Source organism: Ranitomeya imitator, chromosome 2 (assembly GCF_032444005.1).
Source record: "Ranitomeya imitator isolate aRanImi1 chromosome 2, aRanImi1.pri, whole genome shotgun sequence".
Taxonomy (NCBI): domain Eukaryota; kingdom Metazoa; phylum Chordata; class Amphibia; order Anura; family Dendrobatidae; genus Ranitomeya; species Ranitomeya imitator.
In genome coordinates, this window is record NC_091283.1 from 507,363,267 (window position 1) to 507,389,751 (window position 26,485).

Below are 26,485 nucleotides of genomic sequence, written 5' to 3' on the forward strand. Positions count from 1 at the left end.
TAAGTATGTAGTGTTTTTTTTTTTTTTACATTTACAATGGTAACCAGGGTAAACATCGGGTTACTAAGCGCGGCCCTGAGCTTAGTAACCCGATATTTACCCTGGTTACCAGTGAACACATCGCTGGATCGGCGTCACACACACCGATCCAGCGATGACAGCGGGTGATCAGCGACCAAATAAAGGTCCTGATCATTCGCAGCGACCAACGATCTCCCAGCAGGGGCCTGATCGTTGGTCGCTGTCACGCATAACGATTTCGTTAACGATATCGTTGCTACATCACAAAAAGCAACGATATCGTTAACAAAATCGTTATGTGTGAAGGTACCTTAACTGATAACACACTTGTTGACTGTTTCCAATGACTGCAGTCTTGACTTGAGTCTGTAGGTGTAACTCAATCTTCCTCCAAAAACATAGATTTACAAAATGTTAACTTGTACTATTTTCAGCTATGTTGGTTCGACGTAATTAGATTTTTGTGGAAAATAAAATGTACAGTTTCTGTTATCCAATATTAAGAGTAAGCACTCACCTCCCCTTATAGCCCCCATGAAAATCTGGTAATTTTGTATACTTTCATGTTTAGTCCCGATCGCATACTATTATTTAGTAAGCTGTATCAATAACAAAATGATAGTATAACTATTAGTATAAAAACTGGCCGGACTTCCTGTTTTTCCTTTTGCAAAAAATGGCCGCTACATCAATACAGAAAAATGCCAATATTTCCGTAACTAGAGTAACTATACTAATAATACATGAGCAATTACTTTGTATTTACTAATATATTGCCAATATTACATTAAAAATCCTTTTTAAATGGATTTCCCCTTTAAATGTGTAAGTTGCACTACTGATGTCTGTTGTTTGCACAGTTTCAGTAGAACATGCCTTACAGATCTCACTAGATCCTATAATGTCCTAGGACAATAAATCATTCAATATAAACTCTTCACTAAATGCATTTTCAGCAAAAGGATTTCCTAGTTAGGGTACGTCTTAAGAGCTACAGAGGATTGCTGACTTAAGAAATTAGAAGTTGTCTTCTGACGCATTCATCAAATGTCAGGTTTACAGGCTGTTGAATAATTCTTTTTGATCTGAGTAAAATCCCCATATTCTCAGAAAAGAGCTTAAGTTACAAATGTGAGAAGACTTATTTGAATAATGTGTAATGACTACAATGATCTGTCATAAAAAATAAGTGAGTCCTACCGCCGCTTTCTTGCACCTCAGCTTTATTGGGTTTTTTTTCAGGCTAATAACACACTTAGTGGAAGTGGGATTTTATATTAATGGCCTCTCTCTACGAGACAAGTGCCCATTGTTCTGCTTATTAGTGGTTTTTGTGGAGGGCAATCCCCACTAATAGGATAGGTCATCAATGAAAAATTCTCGAAAACCTTTTTAAAGGGAATTTAAAGGTCTTTTGATTGTCATGATTAGAAATATTTTACCATTTCAGGTAGACAGAAGTATGTGTCTTTATGGTTACAGACATTATAAACCCTGTGCAGGCTAATCCTTGAGTCATGTTACGTTAGCCATAACCATGAGGTAGCGGTTGGGCAAATGCTTTTCTTGCTGACTGTACCATAAACATGCATGCCTCGCTGAGCATGCATGTTTCTTTCTGAGGAGAGATGTTAATAAGCTCATGCCAGGCACGTCAGCATGTTGAAATCTCAAATGCTGATTATTTCTTCCTATGATCACGTCTTTTGGAAAGGACTCTACATACATTAAAAAGCTGGCAGATTTCACCAAAATTGACCATAAATACTAAATAAAAATCAACTGAGCCTGCCAGTGTTAATTTCTTCAGGTTTCCATTTTTGCTACTGTCCATAGGTCAGCAATCGAAAGGGGCAGAATGCATGGAATTTACTTAAGACATAAAATAGAAAAAGCATAATAGAAAAAACAGCTTGGTGGCCAATGCTAATGTACTGCAGGATGCATTAAGCCCGCATGATAATAATTTTTATTTATATAGCGCCAACATATTCCGCAGCACTTTACAATTAAGCGGGGACATGTACAGACAATAAATTCAATACAAGTTAAGACAATTTAAACAGTGACATTAGGGGTGAGGTCCCTGCTCGCAAGCTTACAATCTACAAGGAAATGGGGGGACACAATAGGTGAAAAGTGCTTGTTATATCAGGTCTGGCAATTATAATAAATAGGGATTTTCATATAAAGCTGCATGATCCGGTCATTAGCCCGTGTGTTTAAGTGCGATAGTCAAGTATCAAGTGCAGTTATCGTGTGCATGGAGGGTGTGGAGACAGATGAATAGTAGGGTGCAGATTCAGAATAATATTTGGAAGGAGGGAACAGGGCAAAGTTAGTTTACTGAGTAGTTGATGTGGTAGGCTTGTTTGAAGAGGTTTTTAAAGCGCGCTTGAATAGGTCGGGGCTAGGTATCAGTCTGATTGTCTGGGGAAGTGCATTCCAGAGAGCTTGCGTAGCAGGAGAGAAGTCTTGGAGACGGAGGTGCGAGGTTCGGATTACGGGGGATGTTAGTCTTAGGTCATTTGTAGAACGGAGGGCACGTGTAGGGCGATAGACGGAGATGAGAGAGATGATATAAGGCGGTGCAGAACTGTGGAGAGCTTTGTGGGTGAGAGAGATGAGTTTATACTGGACCCTGTAGCGAATGGGTAGCCAGTGTAATGACTGGCACAAGATGGAGGCATCGGTGAAGCGGTTGGACAGAAATATGACCCTGGCTGCCGCATTCAAAATGGATTGGAGAGGAGAAAGTTTGGTAAGAGGGAGATCAATCAGAAGAGAGTTGCAGTAGTCCAGACGAGAATGAATAAGAGCGACAGTAAGAGTCTTAGCAGTTTCAAAGGTGAGAAAAGGTCGGATTCTGGAGATGTTTTTAAGATGCAGGAGCGAGTGAGTGATCGGATATAGGGAGTAAAGGAAAGTTTGGTATCGAATATGACCCCAAGACAGCAGGCATGCTGCTTGGGAGTTATGGTTGAACTCTCCATGGTAATTTCGATGTTCGGTAGAGTGAGGTTAGTAGAAGGGAGAAACACACAAAGTTCCGTTATGGAGAGATTTAGTTTCAGATAGAGGGAGGACATGATGTTAGAGACAGCAGACTGACAATCCTTGGTATTTTGAATTGGGGTAGGGGTGATGTCAGGGGAAGAAGTGTATAATTGGGTCTCGTCAGCATAGAGATGATACTGGAAACCAAATCTGTTGATTGCTTGTCCAATAGGGGCAGTGTATAGAGAGAAGAGGAGGGGGCCTAAAACTGAGCCCTGCGGAACCTCGAGAGTAACGGGACAAGGAGAGGAGGAGGAGCCAGCAAAAGATACAGTGAAGGAGCGGTCAGAGAGGTAGGAGGAGAACCAGGAGAGGGCTGTGTCCTTGAGGCCTATAGAGCGGAGCATAGTGAGGAGGAGCTGGTGATCCACAGTGTCAAATGCGGCAGATAGATCCAGGAGAATCAGCAGAGAGCAATGACCTTTGGATTTAGCTGTTATTAGATCATTAGAGACTTTAGTGAAGGCAGTTCCAGTGGAGTGTAAAGAGCGGAAACCAGATTGTAAGGGGTCGAGAACAGAGTTATCCGAGAGATAGCGGATTAGATGGGAGTGGACCAAGCGTTCCAGGAGTTTAGAGATGAAGGAAAGGTTAGAGACAGGTCTGTAGTTAGCAGTGCAGTTCTGGTCCAGGGATGGCTTTTTAAGTAAAGGGGTTATGATGGCATGTTTAAATGAGGAGGGAAAGATACCTGAAGAAAGAGAGAGGTTAAATATTTTAGTCAGGTGAGTGGTGACCACTGGTGAGAGAGACTGCAGGAGATGTGAAGGAATGGGGTCACTGTGCAGGTTGTAGGCCGATCAGAAGCAAGGAGCTTGGAAACTTCTTCTTCTGAAACAGGCTCAAAGATGTCTAGTGAGCTTGAGGTGCGGCAGGGAAGGGGATCCAGGCACTGAGGAGATTGGGCTGAGACATCCTGATGGATGTGGTTGATTTTTTCTAGGAAATAAGTGGCCATATCCTCACCGCTGAGGTTGGTGATGGGGGCCTGTACTTTAAGTTTCAGGAGGGAGTTTAAGGTTTCAAAAAGTCATTTTGGGTTGTTGGATAGTGAGGTGATAAGGGTGGTGAAGTAGGATTGTTTGGCCAGATGAAGGGCAGAGTTATAGGTTTTGAGCAAGAACTTATAGTGGATGAAGTCTTCTGCTAAGAGAGATTTTCTCCACTGCCGCTCTGCACACCTTGAGCAGCGCTGAAGAAAGCGTGTTTGCATTGTGTGCCAAGGCTGCCGTTGTCTGTGTCGGGTCTTTTCTGCGTGTAGAAGGTGCTGCTTCATCTAGGGCATTCTTCAGTGCATTATTGAAGTGTGACAATGCTAAGTCTGGACAGGAGAGGGAGGAGATGGGGCTAAAGATGTGTGGAGGTTGTCCATAAGCTGCTGGGTATTAATGGTGCGTGTATTCCGATAAGTGTGGTAAGTGGGGGTGTCCCGGGTGAGGAGACAATTCTAGACAGAGAAGAAGGTTGTGGTCCGAGAGCAGGAGAGAGGAGTTAGTAAAGTCGTGCAGTAAGCCGGAACGGGGGAAAACCAGGTCCAGAGTATTCCCGTCCTCATGCATATTAGAATTAGTAAACTGTGAAAGGCCGAATGAAGAAGTTAGAGAAAGAAGATGAGAGGCAGAGGCACAGGTGCAAAATACTGAAAAACAACCACTCACACACATATCCACCATGGGGTGAAGTGGTGGCGTAATATTGCATATACAAACGAATAAGGCTTGTATAAGGTACTGGCCACACAGATACTTGTAGTGCACCATGCAGAAGGTATGGAGAAAACCAAAAAGGACAAGAGAGGAGTATATCCATTTCTTGACGAAGCAGGTCTCCTTTTCGAAACTCCCATAGAAATCTATAAAGAGATGAGCACATGTAAGCCATCCACCTTTGACAGTGGCAATTAACTGAGCCCCCGTTTTAGAGATGGAACCTACATCTATCATTCATTTTTGTCATATCCCATGAATATGCCATAAATGCACTACATGGGTATAACCCTTGAAGACACAAGAGGGACTACATACCGAAAGAGTTAAAATATCGCACGTTATGTGCCACTATAAACATATTTCAGGAATATAAACCCTGTCATTTGTGTATATCTGCAGTTTTATCACCAGACTATTCTACAATCCCCCTCATTGTTAGCTTCCTTTAATATATAACTACTGTATGCTCCCAGTTTAACGCCATAGAGATGTTGGCAGACAGCGCTGACATTGTTCCAGCTATTTTTGGGAGCACAATAAAGAGAACGTCAGCTTAGATTGGAGCAGAACCCAACTACAAGTCCAATAAAACAAGTAACATAATGATGCGGCGAGATAGGTTTATATACTTGCCATTCCACTGACCCATGAGTGACTCCAGGTGTATCTGGGCCCTTGGAGGAAAGATTCACAGTGAATCCTCCGTGTACCCTACACTTGACAAGCATGGATCATGTTTCTGCAGATCACCATTAAGATCTAGATGTGAGGTGCTTCTTTTGGGGAGACTTACTTCCTCCCAAACCAAGTCTACAACTACAATAGCTTTTGTGTTCTGCATACCCCAGAGACCGCTATTGTTTTATTCTGCAGATAAGAGTCTTACATCATGTCTAGGTTTTAGATTAGTACAAAAAGTTGACTTCCGTTCTAACGACCAGAGCCAATGATTAGCTTTTCGTGCAGTAGTTTGGATACATAAGTTAATTATTAGGCTATGCTTAGGCAATATATCTTGCATCATGTCGTTGGAGAACTACACGTAGTAAAATGCCTTGCCAACTACAAGGTAATGTACGTGTAGATTTTCAACCACTGTGGTTAGCCAATATGTCCAAGTACTGAAATACTAAAGGTCTTAACTATATCTGAGCTGAAGATAAGGGGTCATTTAAAAGTCTGTAATTCTTCGCGTTCACAAAAAAAAAAAACAGCGGTCCGAGTTTCATCAGCGTCTTTGATCCGAATTTATCAGTTTGGTCAGTGTGTCAGTTTTTTTATCAGGGAAGATCTCTATGGGACAAATACAACTAGATAGGGCAGTACCATAATGAGAAAGATGGGGGTGAGGTTGATAGTAACATAGTAACATAGTAACATAGTTAGTAAGGCCGAAAAAAGACATTTGTCCATCCAGTTCAGCCTATATTCCATCATAATAAATCCCCAGATCTACGTCCTTCTACAGAACCTAATAATTGTATGATACAATATTGTTCTGCTCCAGGAAGACATCCAGGCCTCTCTTGAACCCCTCGACTGAGTTCGCCATCACCACCTCCTCAGGCAAGCAATTCCAGATTCTCACTGCCCTAACAGTAAAGAATCCTCTTCTATGTTGGTGGAAAAACCTTCTCTCCTCCAGACGCAAAGAATGCCCCCTTGTGCTCGTCACCTTCCTTGGTATAAACAGATCCTCAGCGAGATATTTGTATTGTCCCCTTATATACTTATGCATGGTTATTAGATCGCCCCTCAGTCATCTTTTTTCTAGACTAAATAATCCTAATTTCACTAATCTATCTGGGTATTGTAGTTCTCCCATCCCCTTTATTAATTTTGTTGCCCTCCTTTGTACTCTCTCTAGTTCCATTATATCCTTCCTGAGCACCGGTGCCCAAAACTGGACACAGTACTCCATGTGCGGTCTAACTAGGGATTTGTACACAGGCAGTATAATGCTTTCATCATGTGTATCCAGACCTCTTTTAATGCACCCCATGATCCTGTTTGCCTTGGCAGCTGCTGCCTGGCACTGGCTGCTCCAGGTAAGTTTATCATTAACTAGGATCCCCAAGTCCTTCTCCCTGTCAGATTTACCCAGTGGTTTCCCATTCAGTGTGTAATGGTGATATTGATTCCTTCTTCCCATGTGTATAACCTTACATTTATCATTGTTAAACCTCATCTGCCACCTTTCAGCCCAAGTTTCCAACTTATCCAGATCCATCTGTAGCAGAATACTATCTTCTCTTGTATTAACTGCTTTACATAGTTTTGTATCATCTGCAAATATCGATATTTTACTGTGTAAGCCTTCTACCAGATCATTAATGAATATGTTGAAGAGAACAGGTCCCAATACTGACCCCTGCGGTACCCCACTGGTCACAGCGACCCAGTTAGAGACTATACCATTTATAACCACCCTCTGCTTTCTACCACAAAGCCAGTTACTAACCCATTTACACACATTTTCCCCCAGACCAAGCATTCTCATTTTGTGTACCAACCTCTTGTGCGGCACGGTATCAAACGCTTTGGAAAAATCGAGATATACCACGTCCAATGACTCACCGTGGTCCAGCCTATAGCTTACCTCTTCATAAAAACTGATTAGATTGGTTTGACAGGAGCGATTTCTCATAAACCCATGCTGATATGGAGTTAAACAGTTATTCTCATTGAGATAATCCAGAATAACATCCCTCAGAAACCCTTCAAATATTTTACCAACAATAGAGGTTAGACTTACTGGCCTATAATTTCCAGGTTCACTTTTAGAGCCCTTTTTGAATATTGGCACCACATTTGCTATGCGCCAGTCCTGCGGAACAGACCCTGTCGCTATAGAGTCCCTAAAAATAAGAAATAATGGTTTATCTATTACATTACTTAGTTCTCTTAGTACTCGTGGGTGTATGCCATCCGGACCCGGAGATTTATCTATTTTAATCTTATTTAGCCGGTTTCGCACCTCTTCTTGTTAGCTTGATAGCAGCACTCCACTATAAGGGTTGTGTAAGGACACAACATCTTTAGAAGCCTTATGTGCCACAACCGCAGCCCCGGGGTGGAGAAGAGTGTCGTCAAGATAACAGTTTGGCAAAGCGGAGATTATCACAATGTGCTGGCTGTGCTCATAGAAAGGATTAGATCAGGAGTGTATAAACGAGGTTTTTTATTCACCAACGCATTTCAACAGCTTTCTGAATGTAAAAAAAACCCAAGTTTTTATCATTAGTTTCATCACGTCTTTTCATATGACAAAAAGAACTGATGGAGGTTTCTTACGTTTCTCCTATCAGTCTGTGAAAAATGGACAGCACATGGATGGCTTCCAAGCAACATTCCGATTTTTTTTGTGGACCCATAGACTTGTGAAATCAGACATGTCTCCATGATTTTGTGTGGACCACCCAGTACACTAATATACAGATGTGTAAGAAGCCCTATGGACTATAATTGAACTCATACTATAATTGAACTCATACATGAAAAATACCGGATTACTCACCGGTAATGCTCTTTTATAGAGCCCACGACAGCACCCACGAGAGAGGGGATCCGCCCCTAGGAACAGGAAACTTACAGAGAGATAAAAGGGGTGGCCCCCCCTCGCTCCTCAGTTGTTTTACAGAGAATAGGAGGAACCGCCGCCAGGTTTTAGTTAACAGGTTCAGGTATATACATATATACATATTTACAACCTCATACTACATTTTTCTAATATTTACACCTCACCAAAAAAGCACCACGTGCAACTATACAAAGAAAAGGGAGGGATGTGAATGGGTGCTGTCGTGGGCTCTATAAAAGAGCATTACCGGTGAGTAATCCGGTATTTTCCATTCGCCACGACAGCACCCACGAGAGAATTTCAGAGACTATAAATTGGGTGGGTTAACTGAGTCAAGAACCGAAACCCCAAAGGTAAGATCAGAAGCCGCGGATAGGTCCAATCTATAGTGCCTATAGAAGGTGCCCGGTGAAGCCCAAGTTGCGGCCTTACATATAAGTTCTATTGGCACGTTCGCCCTTTCTGCCCAGGAAGTTGATACGGCCCTTGTGGAATGAGCCCCCACATGCATTGGAGGATCTCTTCCTTTGGTTCTGTAAGCCAAGGTTATAGCTTCTCTGATCCAACAAGATAATGTTCCCTTCGTGACTCTGGATCCTTTGGTTATACCCTGAAAAGACACAAACAGGGCCCTACTCTTCCTCCAGTCCCTAGTTCTCTCTAAATAGGCTAGAATAGTCCTCTTTACGTCTAGGGTATGAAGTCTTACTTCCTCTGGAGATGAGTGGTCCTTATAAAAAGTAGGTAATACGATCTCCTGGGATCTATGAAAACTAGTGGCCACCTTAGGTAGGTAACATGGGTCTGTTTTCAAAATTATTCTATCAGGTGTTATAGATAGGTATGGAGGATCGATTGACAACGTCTGCAGATCACTCACTCTTCTAGCTGATACCAAAGCTACTAATAATATTTCTTTCAATGATATGTTCTTTAATGAGGCTGCATGAATAGGCTCAAACGGGCTTTGTGTCAATGCATCTAGAACCAAAGATAGATCCCACTGGGGCACCTGTGGGATATTTATTGGTTTTGATCGTTCACATGCAGATATAAAACGGGATATCCATCTATCACCTGCGATATCATAACTGAAGAGGGCTCCTAATGCTGAGACCTGAACTTTCAAAGTATTGACTGAAAGTCCCAATTCTAGTCCTTTTTGCAAAAACTCCAGTATTGAAAATATAGGCACCTCTGAAGAAATTTGTGTAGTGTGAAACTGAAGAAATTTTTTCCAGACTCTAACATAAATTTTGGTGGTAGAAGGCTTTCTACTCTTCATAAGGGTATCTATTAATCCACTAGAAAACCCTCTCCTGCTTAGTAATTGCCTCTCAAATTCCAGGCAGTTAAGTTCATGCCCTTCACCTGAGGATGGAAAAACGGACCTTGAGACAGCATGTTGTCGGCCAGAGGCAGAATCCACGGATCTGTCACCGACATGGCTCTGAGCCATGAAAACCATGGCCTCTTGGGCCAAAAGGGGGCTATTAGCAGAACTCTTGCCCCTTCCTCTCTTATCTTCCTTATCACCATGGGAAATAGATTCCATGGTGGAAATGCGTATGCCAGGTCGAATGTCCATGGTACCTGAAGGGCATCTAATATGTCTGGATTGTCCAACCTGCACAGGGAGGCAAACATCCTGACCTGTCGATTGGATCTTGTTGAGAACAAGTCTATTTGAGGTATGCCCCATCGAGTTGTTATCATTCTGAAAATCTTCCTGTTGAGCATCCATTCCCCCTGATGAAGAGTATGACGACTGAGAAAATCGGCCTGAAAGTTGTCTACCCCTCTTATGTGTACCGCTGACAAGGACAACAGATGACCTTCGGCTAGCCTTATGATGTCTGACGCCACCTCCATAAGAGTGTCTGACCGTGTACCTCCTTGACGGTTTAGATAGGCCACCGCAGAGGTGTTGTCGGAGAGGACCCTTGTGTGAGAGCCTCGCAGCTGAGGAAGAAAGTGGAGCAGGGAATAATATACAGCTCTCAATTCTTTTACAATAGAAGAATTACTATACTCTGATCTGGACCAGAGACCCTGGACCATCTGATCCCGAAAATGTGCTCCCCAACCATCAGGACTAGCATCTGTGGTAACTATATTTGAAGGAGTGATTACCCACAGGACTCCCTTTGACAGATTTCCCCAATCTAACCACCAAGTGAGGGAGTGTACCACTTCTGACGGAAGAAAAACTATCTGATCTAGACATCCCTGATTTTCAATACTCTCCTGTAATATAAATCTTTGCAGCTGCCTGGAATGAAACTGAGCCCACTCAACTGCAGGAATACAAGAAGTTAAAGACCCCAGCAATGACATGGCACTTCTCAAAGTCATACTACGCCTATTGATTGCTAAGTTCACTTTATCAATTATGGAGGTCTTTTTACTATCTGGCAGGCAACATATTTGCTCAACTGAATCTAAAAGGAGGCCAAGGAACTTCTGACATGTAACAGGCCGGAGTCTGGATTTCTCCCAATTAATAATCCAACCAAGAGATTGCAATGAAAAGGCTACCTCTTCCAATCTCTGTTCACACTGTAGGGAGTCCTTTCCTACTATTAGTAGATCATCTAGATACGGGATGACTAGTGTGTCTTTTAACCGCAAAAAAAAGACATTACTTCCAACAACAATTTCGTGAACACCCTCGGAGCCATAGATAGGCCAAAGGGCATTGCCCTGTACTGCAGATGACAAACCTGACCATCTATTACAACAGCTACTCTAAGAAACTGCTGGTGTAACCGGTGTATAGGCAGATGGTAGTAAGCATCCTTAAGATCCAGTACCACCATGTAACAGTTGGGAAATAAATATTTTATGGCTGACCGAATGGACTCCATTTTAAAGGCTTTAGGTCTTATGAAGGTGTTTAACTTCCTCAAATTAAATATAGTCCTAAAGGACCCATCAGGCTTAGTTATCAGAAATAAGGGAGAATAAAAGCCCTTTCCTATTTCAGATGGTGGAACTTTTATTAATACTTGTTTGGACAAAAGAGATTTGATTTCAGTTTCCAGCGCTTCTTGCTGCAGCCTGGATTTTAGGGAGGTAAGAAGAAAAGAATCCGGAGGTATTCGGATGAGGTCTAAGGTGAGACCTGACGAAATTAAATTTAAGGCCCATGTATTGGCCGTTATCTCTTTCCACTGTCCAACAAATTGCAGCAATCTACCGCCCACCGGTGGAATTGGGTTCACGGAACTTATCCGCTGGTTTGAAGGGGCGCTTGTTGAACAAATTGCCCTTCTGCCTGAACTCCCTGTTACTCCAGCGGTCTTTAAAGCCTCCTTTCCTTCCAAATGGTGGCTTCCTGAACGCCCTTCTGTAGGAAGGAATAAAGGGATTAGGAAACCCCTTCTTCCTTTCGCCCGCCTTAGTGAGAATGTCATCCAGGACAGCTCCAAAGAGGTACTCACCCTGGCAGGGAATGGCACACAACTTAGCTCTGGATTGGGCGTCTCCCTTCCAGTTCTTTAGCCACAATGCTCGACGGGCCGTATTTGAGAGATTAGCTGATCTCGCTGCCAGGCGGAGAGAGTCTATTGAGGCATCAGATATAAATGCCGCAGCCCCCTTGATCAAAGGAATGGAGGCTCGCAACTTCTCCCTGGACACGCCACTTCTGATGTTCTGATCTAGCTGCTCTAGCCAGACCAACATGGATCTACTAGTACATGTAGCGGAGATTGCAGGTTTAAATGCAGTCACACAGGCTTCCCATGATTTTTTGAGAAGCGCATCAGATTTTCTGTCCATTGGGTCGGACAAAGAACCCGCATCTTCTACCGGTAAAGCGGAACGGCGAGCGGTAGATGCTACAGCCGCATCAACCTTCGGTACCTTAGTCCAGGTGGCCAAGTCCTCGTCATCAAAGGGGTAGCGTCTCTTACAGGACACCGGCACAAACCCCTTTTGACCCTTACCGCATTCTTTTTTGACCAGGTCCTTTATAGCCTGGTTCACTGGAAACACCTGGCCCTTTCGCTGAGAAAGACCCGCGAACATCACCTCCTGCTGAGTTTGAGGCTCTTTTAACTCAGAAACCCCCATAGTACTCCTTACGGATTTAATTAAGTTATTTATGCCATCAGTAGGAAAGCAGACATAGTCCTCTTCATCTGATGAACCTGATAACTGAGAGACATCTGACTCGACCTCCCCACTCTCTGCCGACGTGTCAGCTTTAGGCGAGGATGCTCTGCTAACTCTCCTCTCCATATTTACAGACGGACTGCCTCGTAAACTCTGAAGCTCCTCCCGAATCATAAGACGTATCTCATTCATTTTAACGGACTCTTCCTGCCGCAGGGTGCTATCTATACAAGCTTGGCACAATTTTTTACTATAAGCATCAGGTAAGGGCTCAGTACATATTGCACACTGCATGTGCTTGGTCTTTCCAGTCCTCTTCCCCTACAAATACATAAGGAGAGGAGACCAACATAAGCTTTCATAAAGCTAAATAAACACTCACCCCGCAGTATCTGTATATACCGGGTCTCGGCTCTTTTGTTCGGCCTGGGGTGTGCCACGGGACGACCTCCTCCCTGACTTGTCAGTGGAGTCGCTCACTTTTCCACTTCTTTTCCTGACATTCTCACTGGGTACAATTAACTCCTCCATAGGGCGCTCAGAAATCTCCTCATGGGACGACATGTCGTCTCTTTCCAAACGCACTTCCTACACAGCTGAGCTGTAATTTATAGCGCCAGTTCACTCCTTCCCCCTCCCTCTTTTTTTTTTTTTTTTTTTTACCCTTGCCGTAGTGTAGTTCAGGAGGGGGGAGGATCGCTTCCTAATATTCAATATGGCGGCGCCCCCGGAAGCGAAAGCGTGACCCCGGAGTTCAGGGAGCGCCGCACTGCGCACGCGCCGGCGTCCCCGCAGCTTGCCGGCCGCTTTGTCATTAAGCGCCGACCTTCCCTTACACTGACCTCGGAGCCTCGGGAGCGCCGCTGCACCGCGCATGCGCCGGCGTCCCTGTCAATTGCCGGCCGCTCTCGCAAGGCAGCACCGTCCCGGAAGTGACACTGTACCCTCAGAGCCCTGGGAGCGCCACCGCACTGCGCATGTGCTGGCGTCCCTGATACTTGCCGGCCGCTTTCACCGCCATCAAGGGAACGGAGAAGCGTCGCCGATTTGCCAGGCAGCACACAAATCAGAGGCCCCTTACCTGAGGTACTTTCCTTGGTCACCATCTACAACGATGCCCCAGCAGGGACATTGTTGCTCCATGCTGTAGCAGATGAGGGGGGAACCAGCAGGAACCCCCGACTCTGCCCTCCGTCCTGGAGCCCCTGTCTCTCAGCAGAGACGGACAGGCGGCATTCAGGCGGACTCTTTCCTCTTCTGTACTCCATAGAGTCTTCTCTGTGGGTTCCCTTCTAGGAACAGGAAACCAACTGAGGAGCGAGGGGGGGCCGCCCCTTTTATCTCTCTGTAGGTTTCCTGTTCCTAGGGGCGGATCCCCTCTCTCGTGGGTGCTGTCGTGGCGAATGGAAAATTGACATTTGAATGAGCCCCAAGTGTTATCTAACCTGTGAGCCTCAAAGCTACATCAGTCTTACATTTTCTATGAATGTCTTGCATATATGGACCTATTAGTGTAGCATAAGTCATTTTTGGGGGTGTATGATGTTTGGCTAGTTTATAAATCCCATTAATCCTTCCTGCTCACTGGCCTATAGGCTGGTAACAAGATGTAGTCAACCTGTGTATTATCTATCATTAGTAAGCCAGTCTAGTTCAAGCTATAGGTGTTTTACAGAGGTGGGATTACCATTCATAGCACCCCTTTCCGGCCATAGGGGCAAAAAGGGCAAACTTTGGCATTTCAGCTGTTGTGTGCCACCAAGGCTAGGAAGTCATACCAGATCTACATTTGTAGAAGACCTTCCAGATAAAAGTAAAAACATATGATTTTCAAGTGGAATCACATTCTACTGTCAACAATTACAAATATTGCATCATGCTGTTTTTTTACATAGTGCATGCTTGCTTCACATTAACAAATTATTGTATTTTTCCATTTTTACACTCAAATATGCACTGACAACATTTTTTATGCATCATGTACTCCATTCAGCGTGGGAGGGGAGCTCTGTTTTTTTTTTTATCTGTTGCTAAAATAGCACCAACATATTCTGCAGTTCAATGCAGAGATTGTAGTCTCATACTGAGCTGGTAGTGTCAGTCATGATATGTGGTCATATTGTCAATAGTTGGAAGCAGATCCATGCACTGTGGTGAATATATGTTGTCTGGATGCATTACCTAATCAATCTTTTTTATTGATTTGTCAGGCAGAATGTCTAAAGCAACCAATCTGGTTAGATTAGATTTAGCCGGTATAGAATTTTCACCTATCCAATGGATAGAAGATAATTGGCAGAGAAACAGAATTAAGGGGTTTAAAATTCAATATAAGTACAGAGCAGTGGTGGAGCAAAGGGTGATACAACTCCGAGTGCTATATTCAACAGTGCCAAAGATAATGGGCACCACACAACAACTTTGTGATCTCCTGCCCATCAGTTTGACCTGAGTGGATAACTTAAAGATTGGTGATGACTCTTCACAATTAGAATACCATCTTAATTGTCACTGAAGAATGGGAATAGAATCAACATAGATGATCAGAAAGACTTAAAGAGTTACTCGAATCTGGAACTTTCCTCTTAATTGTCACTGAAGAATGGGCAAAGAATCAACATGGAGACTCAGGAAGACTTAAAAGAGTTACTCGAATCTTGAACCCTCCTCTAGGACTCTCACAAATTGGAACAGCAGCCTCGTTCTCTTTTCCTCCAAAACAGTGCTACACTTGGCCTTCTTGTGCCTTTATTTACTAGTCCGGTGGTGTTGCTGCGCCTGTAGTCTACAATAGAGTGAGTCTTTAGCCCTTCTAAACTGTGTCTTATGCTTCAATCAGATGGCAGTATTTTCAGACAGTGTGTTCTTCATGGCAGGCTGGCAGCCAGTGTGTAGAACCAATGGTCCGTGCGGGGAAAAAAAATTGCCGTATGCACTAGGCTGGTCCTTTCTTCGCATCTTCTGCACCTATTCGTAATGTGGACAACTAAACAGAGTTTCACTTGGAGCCAGTATAGTACAGAATGGCTTGGGAATATGGGACTTTCCACCACTGATTCATGCCATGACATAATAGAACGACACGGCATTTCACACCGCGTCTAACTCACAGTAACTATACTTTGTAAACATCAGGGAGTGCAGCTGAACCTATTGACCCATGCCCTTTCAATTTAATAGTGTAGATTTCACCACCGTGACGCCGGGATCAGTTCTATGTTAAATGAGTCCTTATTTTCAGTGATGTCTGTGGCAGATGTCTTATAATATTCATGAAAAATTCAAGAACTTGGGTAAAAGGGTTGCTCAAAAGCTTGAAAAAAAAGAATGATCAATTGGACTAAAATAACCAAAAAATCAGTACTCACCTACGTAACTAGGACTGAACTGGAAGGGAATGAGGCCAAGATGCTGGTTTTGGATGGATTCCCTTCTGCCTTGACTGGGGTATCTGAATACAAGACTAGAACAGCAAACTCTGGACTCAAAGACAAGTATTGAATCGGGGAAAAAAACAGTTAAACGAGTTACCCAGGAATGAAAGAACAGTCCTACTTCCTTAGAAAACAGTGCCACACATGTCCACAGGTTGCATATGGTATGGCACCTCAGACTAAATCACTTAAAAATAGCTGAGCTGCACATCCAATGGACATGTGTGATGGCAAGTTCTCAAGGCTTCTCTAACCTTGTACAGCCCTTTTAGATTCTTCAGGAACAATTGGTTTCAATGAGATAGAAGCCTCCTGAGTGACCGGCTGAATCATGCCCTACCTAGTAATAAATACAATTATCTATCTGTCCATAGAGCATCACAAAACCAAAACCAGTTTTACAGTTAAGTCATCGAAAAGTAGCTGTGATACACAAAACATGTATAGCGTGCACAGTATTCTACATATTTGCAGGCTTCTATTTTAAGATTGTAACCTCGTGGGAACTTTTTTCTTTGTAGTTTTCCACTTTGGAGAAGGAGTCTTGATCATTTAACAATATGCATGCAAAACGCAGCAAAACGCTGCGTTTTGTGACGCATGCGTTCATTTTTATAGCGCAAAAAAAATGCAACAAGCAGTGTCCTCTGCGCCCTGACGCTTGCGCCCAAAAAACGCATGCGTCACAAAACGCAACAAAACGCATGTCCATGCGCCCCCCATGTTAAATATAGAGGCGCATGGCGCATGCGTCGCCACGGTTGCGCCCGACGCACCGCAAATGTGAACGTAGCCTAAAACAATGTGATATTTAAAGTCTAAAATGGTAAAGGAGATCACTAGGGTCCATCCACAACAAGGTTGAAAACATTTTTAAAAGGGGGAGGAGATGGAGTGGGAAAAATGTTCTGACACTTTAACAACTATTTCTAAAATAATACTGCCATACAATGCCTTCATAATACCTCTATTCTATGTCCATATAAAACCACAATAAAGTTCTATCATGCCATATATTGATCACACAACACAATACTGCACAAATAAAATCATTCACTGTCCAAATCGTGTTGCCATACCATATCTTATTAACACTCTCATACAGTAGCAATCTCATTCCACCAACAGCTACACCATTGTCTCTATTGTTGGGCACACCATTCCGTATAAATAACTGCTCTACAGACTAGTGGCGAAACAGTTGAGAAATGCTCCTCCTCCCCCACTCTGTTAGTTGCTGGGGGGCCAGTTCCGAGGACTCCTAGAAAATACAAGTCCTTGGCAATTGCCCAATTTTCTACCCCCTAAAATTATCTCCGCTCCCAACAAAACATCAAGGGTGGTTGTCTCCCAACATTTTCACAGAAAAATACTGAAAATTACACAGTTCCAATATGCGAGATATCACTGGCGACAAACAGCACATGTCAAAGTAATATAAAAATACTTACCAAAGGTTTTGTTTGCTATTCAAGCAATACCTGCCCATGCCTACAGCACTGAGAACAAGGGCAGTGCCAGAAGTAATCACACCCTTGCATCTGACCATTTATATTTAACATCTTATTGCATCAGGTCTATTAACACATAGTTGTGCACAGTGCAAAAACTCCATGAATGGTCCCCCAACCTGCCCCCTGCCTAGAGAACATAGCGTGGTAGGAAAAATTAGACCCAGATACCTGTATTTTTTCTTTCCCCTCTTTTATTGGATAAACCCTTAAAAGTTTTGGGATCGCTGCAGGTGTCCTAAAAGTGTATTAGCTTCAAATAGACCCACATAATCAATGAAACAGCCCCCACAAATAGCCCTAGAATACCAGCCACAGATTCCATGACATGGTGTATTAGCTTTAAATGCCCTCTTCAGAAGGCCAAAGTGGCATTCACTGATCTCCTCCAGAACCTAGTATTGACTTAGGTCTTCTCTACCTGCGTGCTTTTTCACTAGGATACATCAACATTGACATCATCACCACTTATGACATCATCATCATCATATAAATGACTGTGAGGAGCATTACAGTAAAGCAACCCTATATTGATTTTTATACGTTCTACCCAATTATATGCCAACTCTCACCAACACCTATTACCCGGTCTAGAAGCAGAGCAATGTTTAGCCAGGTTTAGGTCGTGGAAGTCTTTGCCAAATCCGCAATATTCAAGGCGGTCCCAGAAGACAACCACCCTCCTTCCCCAGAAACAAACTAAATTTACAATTTAATCCTTAATCTCCCTAAATCACCCTTTGAATGATGTAAAGTTCACCTCTCTACCATCTTAGGAACTTGGTGGTCCAAATTGGTTTACAACTATCCCCTTCAACAAGCCAGACCACTAGGGACCTTGAAATTACAAGATGAATTGATGAATACTTTGGGTTATTATTCTTATTTCCTATCTTATATAAAACCTTTACCTGCAGAAATAATGCCTTATTAGGCTATGTTCACACATTGCGGGTTTTTTCCTGCTTTTTTAATGCAAATTTTAAGCTGCATTTTACAGTACCAGCAAAGTCTATGAGATTTCAGAAAACTGCAGCATTTTTTAAAAACTGAAGCATGTCACTTCTTTCAACGTTTTTTACACCGTATTTGCAGGTATCGTTTTTTGCGGCAAAATCCTACGGAAGTTAAATCAGGCCTTTTTTGGGGGCCACTAAACATTATGACCATGCACAAGAGGCAGCAATAAAAAAAGCAGTAAAAATGCAGCAAAACCTGCAATTTTTTTGTAAGCAGCTTCTTTATTGCCAAAAGAGGTAGGGGGGGGGGGGAACGCAGCAAAAAGTGTGAACATAGCCTTATTCTGACCTGTGATATGAAACATCATAAATATACAGAGTGTATAAAAAGAGAGATAAAATCTCGCGATCCCTATGTATTGTTACCCCTTTATAAATCACTGGTGAGGCCACATCTAGAATACGGAATCCAGTTTTGGGCTCCACATTTTAAAAATGACATTCAGAAGTTAGAATCAGTTCAACGACGGGAAACTAGATTATTACAAGGGATGGAAGGACTCTCATATGAGGAGAGGTTGGAAAAGTTGGGCTTGCTTAGCTTAGAATAAAAGACGCCTCGGAGGAGATCTCATTTACATGTATAAATATATATGTGGCCAGTACAAAGGATTGGCACATGACTTATTCCTTCCAAGGACCAGGGGACACTCAATACCGGTGGAAGAAAGGTGATTCCGGCAGCTACATAGGAAAGGGTTCTTTACAGTTAGAGCAGTCAGACTGTGGAATGTCCTACCGCAAAAGGTAGTAATGGCAGACACTATAACAGCTTTTAGAAAGAGCTGGATGATTTCCCCAATATACATAACATTGCGGGTCATAGATAATTTCGTAACAAAATGTATAATTGGTGGAGAAAGGATGAACCTGATGGACCTTTTTTCAACCTATGTAACTATAAGTAGATCTGGTAAGTATTATTAGAAACAACCTAAAATTGGGGGAAAGCGGTGTGTGCCCATGAACTTGCTCACCCATCGCAGACTCCACTTATGATGTCAGCAGCTCACTAGCTCCGAGTAACATTTCAGGCCAGAAAAGCAATGTTAAGTATGTCAAGTCTGCTCCGGGAATGTACACATTAAATGCACTATATACTTGTACATGTTGCAAAATTTAGTGTTAAGTGCCAGCACATTCCACTATGTATCAGGGCACTAATGCTGACATTGTGATAGAACCCGGGAAATATAGGATCAGCCGTATCTGCAGCTACAGAAAGTGCAAGGCAGCAGCAAGGCAGGCGGAATTTACCTCAGGAGATTAAAAGAATCAGAGTAAAGAAGTAAAGTAAGAAATCACCTGGGATTAAAACGGTAACAGAAAATGCCCCTGAGGTTAAATAAATAAGATGCCAGCAGTAGCACTGCCGCAGTACAGTGCCAGCACCTATGCCATTCAGCACCGCGATGGCGCGGTATGTGCTGCTATACCTTGCCTTGTATGTATAGGATGAGTATAGGTACTCCAGGTCAATTATCCCATATGCTCCACCGTTGCCTACTGTATGTCACACACCGAGACCTTTAAGGACTACGCATCCAGCTGTTAACCCCTACCTGTCTGTACTCAACGCTCCAAGATAGTTATGCTATAAACTAGGGCGGAAAACTTTAACTAGATGTTGCTTGAACTTGTAGTCCCCCAGCAGCTGTACACGTTCTTATCCCATTCCACAGTGAATACGGACTATATATAGAGGCTTTGTATCTTGTGCTTATCCCTCCTGGAGCCTGTATACATCCAGATCTGCTCATGTAGCACTCCTGCTGATAACACACGTACACCCACTAATCACATATTAAGTCACGTCGCTGCCCCTGCTCCTTTATCCGAGGGGTCTTATTAGTAATAATAAGAAGTGACAATTTCCTACCTGTACCGATGACCAGTACAGAGATCCAGGGGGGCGGCGGGGGGGCTCTTCACCGACCGGAGAACTGGCAATTCCTGTTTATCCTCCTCTCTTTATCTACCTGTCTTGATTTACATGAGCACTCCTCCCAGGTGACATCACCTGGAAACCCTTTTCCCGCCCTCCTGAAATATGAATCAGAGGCATCTTATTGAGTAGCCAGACCCGCTGCCTCTGTGTGAGGTGGACGGCTGTCAGGGTTAGCAGATGAGCCGTCTCAGCCTGGTGTCTGGGCGGGCACATGTTGCTATGCACTTAGACGCTATCTTTTCTGCTGCACGTGTAATAATCGTGTACAATCTCTGCAGCACACAAACGCAGGTATTAGGGAGGTCGATGTCATGTGTGTACATACTGTGCATCCCCTGCTTAGCAGCTCGGCGAACTCTTGGACTGGCTCCAATGCCCATGTATAAGCCTCCCCTCCTGTGTCTGTTGCTTGGGAGGGAATTAGTAGCTGAGCTTCTTCGTTAAGAGATGGGAGGGTACAGGTTGAGTGAGGGATGGCACCAGCTTTCAAAAGTACCAGAGAGGATGTCCAGAATATCTTAAAAAAAGTAGAATGACTTGCACAGCATCTATATCCTACAGTCGCCATCCAAATTACTCTGCCCACATTGCAATTTAGGTTTATTAGCAAAGTGTGCAAACATTCGGCTTTTTTTTTTTTAACAAACCAATAATAATCATTTAAATAGCTTAACGCAACTAATATTCCAAGTGGTTTCTCCAAATTCAATAGAAAATGCAACTCATAATTATTCAACCCCTTCATGACAAGCATCTTCAGCACTTGGTAGAACATCTCTGGCTGCTATTGACCTGCTGCAGATGTGGTAAGTGGCCAGACACCAGCTACTGGCAGCGTTCCTGATGAGTTTTAGCTCATTCCTCATGAGTAATGGCCTCCAGGTCATTAAGATTCTTGGGTTTGAACTGCGTTCTACAAATCCCAAAGATTTTCTATGAAGTTCAAGTCAGGAGACTGTGATGGCAACTCAGACTAGGTAGACTGTGAGGTATGCTTGGGATCATCATCCTGTTTGAAAGTCCAATGGTGGCCAAGCTTCAGATTTCTCTCAGAAGACATGTTTTCCGCCTAGCAACTCCTGATACTTGATTGAATCTATCTTGCCCTTCACATGCAAGGTCCACAAGGTCTCGATTGGAAGCAAAGCAGCCCCAGGGCATCACTAAGGCTCCTCCGGACAGAACGCTGAAAAGTTTGAGTTTTGTTTTAGTGCACGTCAAAACAGAATCCCAAAATGTCTGTGCCTTATTTATTATTATACGATTATCGGAAACGATCATTCCCAGTAACGTTTGTTTTCTTATAATCAGGCAGTGTAAACACGCTGCCAATCACTCGACAATGGCATAATGCTTATTTGTCGGTTGAAATTATTTTTAAGCTTGCTTATAAATCATCATACTTCGGAGCACATCGCGCTGTGTAAAGAGGACATGTGCTGCCGAGAACAATGACAGCCGATCTGCATAGACTGATCTATCACAGATCGTTCTGCGAGCATGAGAAAGAGGTCGGCCTGTCTAAACAGGCTAATAAATGACCACCGATTGTCAAACAGCGGTGTTTAACGATGCACGTCGGATAGCACAAACCCATCATTAGCCATATTTCTCATATGCAATAAATCATCACAGTCAACAAACCAACAGCCAGTCCAGGTATTTAATGTATTTTATCTCAAGCATACCTGATGCAGCTGATTAATTCCGATTACTTGAGAAAAAAACAACTGCTTTGTAATGAGCAATTTCATTGTGGGCATTGAATAGTTGTGATTAGGGTTGAGCGAAACGGGTCGTTCATTTTCAAAAGTCACCGACTTTTGGCAAAGTCGGGTTTCATGAAACCCGATCCGACCCCTGTGCGGGGTCGGCCATGCGGTACGCGACTTTCGCGCCAAAGTCGCGTTTCAATGACGCGAAAAGCGCCATTTCTCAGCCAATGAAGGTAAACGCAGAGTGTGGGCAGCGTGATGACATAGGTCCTGGTCCCCACCATCTTAGAGAAGGGCATTGCAGTGATTGGCTTGCTGTCTGCGGCGTCACAGGGGCTATAAAGGGGAGTTCCCGCCGACCGCCATGTTACTGCTGCTGATCTGAGCTTAGGGAGAGGTTGCTGCCGCTTCGTCAGAAGCAGGGATAGCGTTAGGCAGGGTCCATTAACCACCAAACCGCTTGTGCTGTAGCGATTTCCACTGCCCAACACCACCTTCGGTGTGCAGGGACAGTGGAAGCTACATTTTTTTTTTTTTCCCCCTCAGCGCTGTAGCTCATTGGGCTGCCCTAGAAGGCTCCCTGATAGCTGCATTGCTGTGTGTACGCCGCTGTGCAAACCAACTGCTTTTTTCAAAGCACAAATCCTCTTGTTCCTTCCTTTCTGCACAGCTATCTTTTTGGTTTGTACACACTTTTTATTTAATTTGTGCATCAGTCCACTCCTTATTGCTGCCTGCCATACCTGGCTGAGATTACTGCAGGGAGATAGTAATTGAAGGACACTCCCTGTTTTTTTTTTTTTTTTTTTGTGGGAGATTAAGATTGACATTTCTGCTAGAGTGCCATCCCTGTCTGTGTCATCTCTCACTCAGTGGGCCATAGAAAGCCTATTTATTTTTTTGCTTGATTTTGGTTCTAAAATCTACCTGAAAAAATCACTACATCAATCAGTGGGAGAAAAATATTGGCCTCAGGGCTTGTGTGCCACTCCTGACTCCTGTGTGCATCATCACTCACTCAGTGGGCCATAGAAAGCCCATTTTTTATTTTTTTTTTTGCTTTATTTGGGTTCTAAATTCTACCTGAAAAAATCAATAAATCAATCAGTGGGAGATTAATATTGGCCTTTGGGCTTGTGTGCCAGTCCTAAGCGTGCCATCTCTCTCTCTCAGATAGTGGGCCATAGAAAGCCTATTTATTATTTTTTTTTTTATTGGGTTTATAAATTTTCCCTGGAAAAAAAAAAAAAAGTGGGAGATTAATATTGGCCTCTGGGCTTGTGTGCCAGTCCTGAGCGTGCCATCTCTCTCACAAATAGTGGGCCATAGAAAGCCTATTTATTTTTATTTTTTTTGTTTTATAAATTCTCCCTTAAAAAAAAAAGGGAGATTAATATTGGCCTTTGGGCTTGTGTGCCAGTCCTAAGCGTGCCATCTCTCTCTGTCTCTCAGATAGTGGGCCATAGAAAGCCTATTTATTATTTTTTTTATTGGGTTTATAAATTTTCCCTGGAACAAAAAAAAAAAAGTGGGAGATAAATATTGGCCTCTGGGCTTGTGTGCCACTCCTGACTCCTGTGTGCGTCATCTCTCTCAGTGGGCCATAGAAAGCCTTTTTTTGTTTTATTTGTTTTCTAAATTCTCCCTGAAAAAATCATTTTATTTTCTTTGGTTTCTAAATTCTTCCTGAAAAAATCATTTTATTCTATTTTTTTTTTTTTCCTAAAGTCTCCCTGAAAAAAAAAAAAAAAAAAACAAATCAGTGGGAGATTAATATTGCCCTTTCTGCTTGTGTGCCAGTCTTGACTCCTGGGTGTGCCATCTCTCTCTCTCCCTCCAATTGTTGGCCATAGAAAGCCTATTATTTTTTTAGCTTGATTTGGGTTCCAAAATCTACCTGAAAAAATCACTACATCAATCAGTGGGAGATAAATATTGGCCTCTGGGCTTGTGTGCCACTCCTGACTCCTGTGTGCGTCATCTCTCACTCAGTGGGCCATAGAAAGCCTTTTTTTGTTTTATTTGTTTTCTAAATTCTCCCTGAAAAAATCATTTTATTTTCTTTGGTTTCTAAATTCTTCCTGAAAAAATCATTTTATTCTATTTTTTTTTTTCCTAAAGTCTCCCTGAAAAAAAACAAAAACAAAAACAAATCAGTGGGAGATTAATATTGCCCTTTCTGCTTGTGTGCCAGTCTTGACTCCTGGGTGTGCCATCTCTCTCTCTCTCTCCAATTGTGGGCCATAGAAAGCCTATTATTTTTTTAGCTTGATTTGGGTTCCAAAATCTACCTGAAAAAATCACTACATCAATCAGTGGGAGATAAATATTGGCCTCTGGGCTTGTGTGCCACTCCTGACTCCTGTGTGCGTCATCTCTCACTCAGTGGGCCATAGAAAGCCTTTTTTTGTTTTATTTGTTTTCTAAATTCTCCCTGAAAAAATCATTTTATTTTATTTGGTTTCTAAATTCTTCCTGAAAAAATCATTCTATTCTATTTTTTTTTTCCTAAAGTCTCCCTGAAAAAAACAAAAAAAAAAAACAAATCAGTGGGAGATTAATATTGCCCTTTCTGCTTGTGTGCCAGTCTTGACTCCTGGGTGTGCCATCTCTCTCTCTCTCTCCAATTGTGGGCCATAGAAAGCCTATTATATTTTTTAGCTTGATTTGGGTTCCAAAATCTACCTGAAAAAATCACTACATCAATCAGTGGGAGATAAATATTGGCCTCTGGGCTTGTGTGCCACTCCTGACTCCTGTGTGCGTCATCTCTCACTCAGTGGGCCATAGAAAGCCTTTTTTTGTTTTATTTGTTTTCTAAATTCTCCCTGAAAAAATCATTTTATTTTCTTTGGTTTCTAAATTCTTCCTGAAAAAATCATTTTATTCTATTTTTTTTTTTTTTCCTAAAGTCTCCCTGAAAAAAAAAAAAAAAAACAAATCAGTGGGAGATTAATATTGCCCTTTCTGCTTGTGTGCCAGTCTTGACTCCTGGGTGTGCCATCTCTCTCTCTCTCTCCAATTGTGGGCCATAGAAAGCCTATTATTTTTTTAGCTTGATTTGGGTTCCAAAATGTACCTGAAAAAATCACTACATCAATCAGTGGGAGATAAATATTGGTCTGGGCTTGTGTGCCACTCCTGACTCCTGTGTGCGTCATCTCTCACTCAGTGGGCCATAGAAAGCCTTTTTTTGTTTTATTTGTTTTCTAAATTCTCCCTGAAAAAATCATTTTATTTTATTTGGTTTCTAAATTCTTCCTGAAAAAATCATTTTATTCTTTTTTTTTTTCCTAAAGTCTCCCTGAAAAAAAAAAAAAAATAAACAAATCAGTGGGAGATTAATATTGCCCTTTCTGCTTGTGTGCCAGTCTTGACTCCTGGGTGTGCCATCTCTCTCTCTCTCTCTCCAATTGTGGGCCATAGAAAGCCTATTATTTTTTTTAGCTTGATTTGGGTTCCAAAATCTACCTGAAAAAATCACTACATCAATCAGTGGGAGATAAATATTGGCCTCTGGGCTTGTGTGCCACTCCTGACTCCTGTGTGCGTCATCTCTCACTCAGTGGGCCATAGAAAGCCTGTTTTTGTTTTATTTGTTTTCTAAATTCTCCCTGAAAAAATCATTTTATTTTATTTGGTTTCTAAATTCTTCCTGAAAAAATCATTTTATTTTATTATTTTTTTTCCTAAAGTCTCCCTTAAAAAAAAAAAAAAAATCAAATCAGTGGGAGATTAATATTTACATTTGTGCTTCAGTGACAGTCCTGCGTGTGTGGCATCTCTCTCATTTGTTGCCACCAACAACAGAGTGTGTAACATTGTGCCTGATTTTCGTTGTGGTCTCACTCACCTCTAAAGGGGTAGCTAAATCATACTGAAGTTATAGCTCACCGTGTAATTTGTGTGACAGCAACAAATACCGTTAGTTTGTTTACGTTTTTAAAACAATGAGGAAGTATGGTGGAAGAGGTCGTGGCCGGGGGCGTTCATTGTCAGCTGGTAATGAGGGTAGTGGTAGTGGTGGAGCATCAGCTGGTCGTGGGAAAAAAAATATTGCACCTAAGTCTGGAGCTGTGGAGCCAGGTTCGTCGTCTGGCTACACAAGGCCTCGAACGCTCCCTTTTCTGGGAGTAGGAAAACCGCTTTTAAAGCCGGAGCAGCAAGAGCAAGTTTTGGCTTATCTTGCTGACTCAGCCTCTAGCTCTTTTGCCTCCTCTCATGAAACTGGTAAATGTCAAAGCAGCGCGTCGTTAGTGGATGTTCACAGTCAGGGACAAGTCGCTTCCTTGTCCTCTTCAGCAAAAACAACAACAGAGAAGAATGCAGCAGGTGACACAACGGGTTACTCCATGGAGCTCTTTACACATAC

The 26,485-nt window shown here is 42.7% G+C and overlaps 1 protein-coding gene across 2 annotated transcripts in view; it reads right to left on the reverse strand.

The window, feature by feature from the left end:
- GRB7 (growth factor receptor bound protein 7) overlaps positions 1–26,485 on the reverse strand; it is a 144,023-nt gene that overhangs the window by 94,262 nt on the left and 23,276 nt on the right. Inside the window, exon 1 of one of the 2 annotated variants that reach the window (XM_069751645.1) lies at positions 20,330–20,573. The exons of the other annotated variant lie outside the window; for it this stretch is intronic. The gene's annotated coding sequence lies outside the window, so the exon portion shown is untranslated. Of the gene's footprint in view, positions 1–20,329; positions 20,574–26,485 lie in introns of those variants that run through there. 2 annotated transcript variants of the gene reach the window in all.